This window comes from Narcine bancroftii, chromosome 1 (genome assembly GCF_036971445.1).
Source record: "Narcine bancroftii isolate sNarBan1 chromosome 1, sNarBan1.hap1, whole genome shotgun sequence".
NCBI classification, from domain to species: domain Eukaryota; kingdom Metazoa; phylum Chordata; class Chondrichthyes; order Torpediniformes; family Narcinidae; genus Narcine; species Narcine bancroftii.
The window spans coordinates 316,674,040-316,681,103 of NC_091469.1; positions in this window are offsets into that span (position 1 = coordinate 316,674,040).

The following is a 7,064-nucleotide window of genomic DNA, read 5'->3' on the forward strand; positions in this document are numbered from 1 at the left end:
TAGTATGCCAACCTTGCATCGTCAGTTGTATTATATTTATCCTTCAATTGTTCAAAGGATAATAGTTTATTTCCCGAAAAACAATTTTCTATTCTTTTGATCCCTTTTTTCTCCCATTCTCTAAAGGAAAGGTTATCTGTTGTAAAAGGGATTAGCTGATTTTGCATCAGTATTAGTTTTGGTAGTAGGTAATTTGTTTTATTCCTTTCTAGATGAATCTTCTTCCAAATGTTGAGCAGATGATGCAATACCGGAGAATTTCTACGTAGTACCAATTTTTCATCCCATTTATATAATATATGTTCAGGCATCTTCTCCCCTATTTTATCTAGTTCTAATCTAGTCCAATTTGGCTTTTCCCTTGTTTGATAAAAATCTGTTAGGTATCATAATTGTGCGGCTCTATAATAATTTTTAAAGTTTGGTAGTTGTAGGCCTCCTTGTTTATACCATTCTGTTAATTTATCTAGTGCTATCCTCGGTTTCCCCCTTTCCATAAAAGTTTCCTTATTATTTTCTTTAAATCCTTGAAAAATTAATCGTATTGGTAATGTCTGAAATAAATATTGTATCCTTGGGAAAATGTTCATGTTAATACAGTTTATCCTTCCAATCAGTGTTAGTGGTAAATCTTTCCAATGCTCTAAGTCGTCTTGTAATTTTTTCATTAGTGGATAATAATTGAGTTTATATAGATGGCTGAGGTTTTTATTTATTTGTATACCTACATATCGCATTGCTTGCGTTTGCCATCTGAGTGGTGATTCTTTCTCAAATTTTGAGAAATCCACATTATTCATTGGCATTGCTTCGCTTTTATTTGCATTAATCTTGTACCCCGACACTTCTCCAAATTCCTTCAATTTCCTATGTAATTCTTTTATTGATATTTCTGGTTCTTCTAAGTATATTATAATGTCATCTGCAAATAGACTGATTTTATATTCCTTGTCTTTTATTTTTATCCCTTTTATTTTATTTTCTGTTCTTATCAGTTCTGCTAGTGGTTCTATGGCTAATGCGAACAATAAAGGAGATAGTGGGCATCCCTGCCTTGTTGATCTGCTCAAGTTAAATTGTTTTGATATATATCCGTTTACTGTCATTTTCGTCAATGGCCCCTTATATAATGCTTTAATCCAATTAATATATTTCTCTGGTAAGCTGAATTTTTGTAGTTCATTGAATAAATAATTCCATTCTACTCTGTCAAAGGCCTTCTCTGCGTCTAAAGCAACTGCTACTGTTGGAGTTTTATTTTCTTCTACTGCATGAATTAAGTTAATAAATTTACAGATATTGTCTGTTGTTCGTCTTTTTTTAATAAATCCAGTTTGGTCTAGATTTACTATTTTTGGTACATAGTTGGCTAATCTGTTTGCTAATAGTTTAGCTATTATCTTGTAATCTGTGTTAAGTAAAGATATTGGTCTATATGACGCTGGTATAAGTGGATCTTTCCCTTGCTTTGGTATTACTGTAATTATTGCTGTTTTACATGACTCTGGTAAGCTTTGTGTTTTATCAATCTGGTTGATTACTTCCAGAAGGGGAGGAATTAATAAATCTTTAAATGTTTTATAGAATTCTATTGGGAATCCATCCTCTCCTGGTGTTTTATTGTTCGGTAGTTTTTTTTTTATTATCTCCTGTATTTCTTCTATTTCAAAAGGTCTTGTTAATTTATTTTGTTCCTCTGTTTGTAATTTTGGTAGTTCAATTTTAGTTAAAAATTCATCTATTTTATCTTCCTTCCCTTCGTTTTCAGTTTGATATAGTTGTTCATAGAATTCTGTAAAGTTTTCATGAATCTCCATTGGATTATATGTGATTTGCTTGTCTTTTTTCCTTAATGCCAATACCATTCTCTTAGTTTGTTCTGTCTTAAGCTGCCACGCTAGTATTTTGTGCGTTTTTTTCTCCTAGTTCATAATATTTCTGCTTTGTCTTCATTATTTTCTTCTCCACCTTATATGTTTGTAGTGTTTCATATTTTATTTTTTTATCTGCCAATTCTCTTCTTTTAGTTGTGTCATCCTTCATTGCTAATTCTTTTACTATATTTGCCATTTCCCTTTCCAACTGTTCTGTTTCGTGGTTGTAATCCTTCTTCATCTTGGTTACATAACTTATTATTTGCCCTCTGATGAACGCTTTCATTGCGTCCCATAGTATAAACTTATCTTTCACTGATTCCGAATTTATTTCAAAGTACATTTTAATTTGTCGTTCAATGAATTCTCTAAAATCCTGTCTTTTAAGTAGCATGGAGTTTAATCTCCATCTATACATTCTTGGTGGGATGTCCTCTAACTCTATTGTCAATAACAAGGGTGAGTGGTCTGATAATAGACTAGCTTTATATTCCATTTTCCTAACTCTCTCTTGCATGTGAGCTGATAATAGGAAAAGGTCTATCCTTGAATATGTTTTATGTCTGCCCGAATAATATGAATATTCCTTTTCCTTTGGGTGTTGTTTCCTCCATATATACAAAATTCTCTCATATTCTTGCATCGATTTAATTATAAATTTGGTTACTTTGTTCTTTCTATTTTTTTTTCAGTTTTATCCATGTTTGAATCCAAATTAAGATTGAAATCCCCTCCTATTAGTATGTTCCCTTGCGTATCTGATATCTTCAAAAAGATATCTTGCATAAATTTTTGATCTTCTTCATTAGGTGAATATACATTAAGTAAATTCCAAAACTCCGAATATATCTGACATTTTATCATTACATATCTCCCTGCTGGATCTGTTATTTCCTCTTCTATTTTGATTGGTTCATTTTTACTGATTAATATAGCTACTCCTCTAGCTTTTGAATTATATGTATGCTGCTGTTACATGTCCTATCCAATCTCTCTTTAATTTCTTGTGTTCCATTTCAGTTAAGTGTGTCTCTTGTATGAATGCTATATCAATTTTTTCTTTTTTCAATAAATTTAACAGTTTCTTCCTTTTGATTTGGTTATGTATTCCATTAATATTTAAAGTCATATAATTCAACATAGCCATCTTATACTTTGTTTATCTTTCCTTTCCATTTCCTCATCACCACCTTTCCTTCTTATCCATTTCAGTTTTTTTTAAGCATATTATAAGACAACATTTCTAAAACATAAAATATTTCCATTACTCTCCTATCTAAAAATCCTTTAACCCCATTATCCCCTCCCCTTCCTGGCTTGCCCTTTGTCCCTTGTCAGGCAACCACATCTCCCCTCTCCATTTGGATTTGCGAAATCACTCGCAAATGTCAACTGATTTCACAGTGACCGTAATTCTTCCCCACCCAGCCACCCCCAGAAAAGATTTTAATCTTCATATATAACAAAGGTTACTCTCTTAATTCCCTCCTTACTTCCTCTCTTCCCTTTCTTTCCTTTATTAATTCTTATCTATACTCTGTATATTTTCCTTTAAATACGGATACACTCATGTACACACATATATACATACACACACACACACACACACATATATATATATATATATATATATATACCCATATACACACATACATATAGTTCGTGGTCATTTTTGCTCTCGTTACATGTCTTCATCTCTCTGTCTGTTTTGTAGTTGTTCTGCAAATTTTCGTGCTTCCTCCAGATCTGAGAATAGTCTGTTTTGCTGCCCTGGAATAACTATTTTAAGTGCCACTGGGTACTTTAGCATAAATTTATATCCTTTTTTCCATAGGATCGCTTTTGCTGTATTAAACTCCTTCCTCTTCTTCAGGATTTCAAAACTTATATCTGGATAGAAAAAAAATTTTTGACCTTTGTATTCCAGTGGCTTTTTGTCTTCTCTTATTTTCTTCATTGCTTTCACCAATATATTTTCTCTTGTTGTATATCTTAAGAATTTTACTAAAATGGATCTTGGTTTTTGTTGTGGTTGTGGTTTAGGGGCTAATGTTCTATGTGCCCTTTCTATTTCCATTTCTTCCTGTAATTCTGGTCTTCCTAGGATCCTGGGGATCCAATCTTTTATAAATTCTCTCATATTCTTGCCTTCTTCATCTTCCTTAAGGCCCACTATCTTTATATTATTTCTTCTATTATAATTTTCCATTATATCTATCTTCTGAGCTAACAGCTCTTGTGTCTCTTTAACTTTTTTATTAGATTCTTCTAATTTCTTTTTTAAGTCATCTACTTCCATTTCTATGGCTGTTTCTTGTTCTTCCACCTTGTCCACTCTTTTTCCTATATCTGACATGACCATCTCTAATCTATTCATTTTTTCTTCTGTACTTTTTATTCTTCTTTTTATTTCACTAAATTCTAGTGATTGCCATTCTTTTATTGATTCCATGTATTCTTTAAAAAAAAAATATCCATGTACTTGCCCTTCCATTCTTCTTCCATTTCTCTGTGTTCTTCCTCTTCTTCTTCCTCTGGGTTGGTCATCTGTTGTTTCTTGGATTTCCTTTTACTCTCTTCTTTCTTGCTCTCATTATTTTCTGTGTTTTCCTCTTGTTGTTGTGCTGTGGCTGTCATTCTCAGCTGTGGAGATCGACTCCTCAGCTGGTCCCCCCTCCCGTCAGTGTTTTTTTTGTCTTGCGCATCGCAATTTTGCTTGGCTCCGCGAGCTATTTTTGTAGTCCCGAGCTTGGGACTTCAACTGACCTGAGGGAGCGTGCTTCTCTCTCCACAGTGGGCCTCCTCGGACAGATAAGGCCTTCACCTTCTTCTTCCGATGTCTTTTCTTCTTCTCTTCTTCCCGTTGCTTTAGACTTTTCTTTCTTCATTGCCATTTTCTTCCCACCTTTACTTTCACTTTATTTTAATTTTTGTGTTTGTGCTTTTGCATTTTCTCTGTTTTTTTTTAACTTTTCCAGAGAGGGCTGGAGTTCCCCGACCAGCCACTACTCCATCACGTGACCCCCCAGCTCAACCTTCACTTCAAGCCAAAGTCCAGGAACAGTTAAGCCCCCAGAAAGAGGTTCAATGTTGGAAACCTGCAGTCAGACGAAGTGAGAGGAAACTTCCAGGCAAACCTCAAAGCAAAGTTCGAGGATGCAATCCACCTCACAGACTCGTCCCCTGAAACCCTCTGGGATCAGCTGAAGACTACCATACTGCAATCCACTGAAGAGGTACTGGGCTTCTCCTCCAGGAAAAACAAGGATTGGTTCGATGAAAACAACCAGGAAATCCAGGAGCTGCTGGCAAAGAAGCAAGCTGCCCACCAGGCTCACCGTGCAAAGCCGTGCTGGCCAGAGAAGAAACAAGCCTTCCGTTGCGCATGCAGCCATCTTCAGCGCAAACTCTGGGAGATCCAAAATGAGTGGTGGACTAGCCTCGCCAAACGAATCCAGCTCAGCACGGACATTGGCAACTTCAGGGGTTTTTACGGGGCTCTAAAGGCTGTGTACAGCCCCTCACCACAAGTCCAAAGCCCGCTGCGCAGCTCAGATGGCAAAGTCCTTCTCAGTGACAAGATCTCCATCCTCAACCGATGGTCAGAACACTTCCAATCTCTTTTCAGTGCCAACCGCTCAATCCAAGAATTCGTCCTGCTCCAGCTCCCTCAACAGCCCCTAAGGCTAGAGCTAGATGAGGTCCTCACCCGGGAAGAGACATATAAGGCAATTGAACAACTGAAAAGTGGCAAAGCAGCAGGTATGGATGGAATCCCCCCCAGAGGTCTGGAAGCTGGCGGCAAAACTTTGCATGCCAAACTGCATGAGTTTTTCAAGCTCTGCTAGGACCAAGGAAAGCTGCCTCAGGTCCTTCGTGATGCCATCATCATCACCCTGTACAAAAACAAAGGCGAGAAATCAGACTGCTCAAACTACAGGGGAATCACGCTGCTCTCCATTGCAGGCAAAATCTTCGCTAGGATTCTCCTAAATAGAATAATACCTAGTGCCGCCGAGAATGTTCTCCCAGAATCACAGTGCGGCTTTCGCGCAAACAGAGGAACTACTGACATGGTCTTTGCCCTCAGACAGCTCCAAGAAAAGTGCAGAGAACAAAAAAAAGGACTCCACATCACCTTTGTTGACCTCACCAAAGCCTTTGACACCATGAGCAGGAAAGGGCTTTGGCAAATACTAGAGTACCTCGGATGCCCCCCAAAGTTCCTCAACATGGTTATCCAACTGCATGAAAACCAACAAGGTCAGGTCAGATACAGCAATGAGCTCTCTGAACCCTTCTCCATTAACAATGGCGTGAAGCAAGGCTGCGTTCTCGCACCAACCCTCTTTTCAATCTTCAGCATGATGCTGAAACAAGCCATGAAAGACCTCAACAATGAAGACGCTGTTTACATCCGGTACCACACGGATGGCAGTCTCTTCAATCTGAGGCACCTGCAAGCTCACACCAAGACACAAGAGCAACTTGTCCGTGAACTACTCTTTGCAGACGATGCCGCTTTAGTTGCCCATTCAGAGCCAGCTCTTCAGCGCTTGACGTCCTGTTTGCGGGAACTGCCAAAATGTTTGGCCTGGAAGTCAGCCTGAAGAAAACTGAGGTCCTCCATCAGCCAGCTCCCCACCATGACTACCAGCCCCGCCACATCTCCATCGGGCACACAAAACTCAAAACGGTCAACCAGTTTACCTATCTCAGCTGCACTATTTCATCGGATGCAAGGATCGACAATGAGACAGACAACAGACTCGCCAAGGCAAATAGCGCCTTTGGAACACTACACAAAAGAGTCTGGAAAAACAACCAACTGAAAAACCTCACAAAGATTAACGTATACAGAGCCGTTGTCATACCCACACTCCTGTTCAGCTCCGAATCATGGGTCCTCTACCGGCATCACCTACGGCTCCTAGAACGCTTCCACCAGCGTTGTCTCCGCTCCATCCTCAACATTCATTGGAGCGACTTCATCCCTAACATCGAAGTACTCGAGATGGCAGAGGCCGACAGCATCGAATCCACGCTGCTGAAGATCCAACTGCGCTGGGTAGGTCATGTCTCCAGAATGGAGGACCGTCGCCTTCCCAAGATCGTGTTATATGGCGAGCTCTCCACTGGCCACCGTGACAGAGGTGCACCAAAAAAAGAGGTACAAAGACTGCCTAAAGA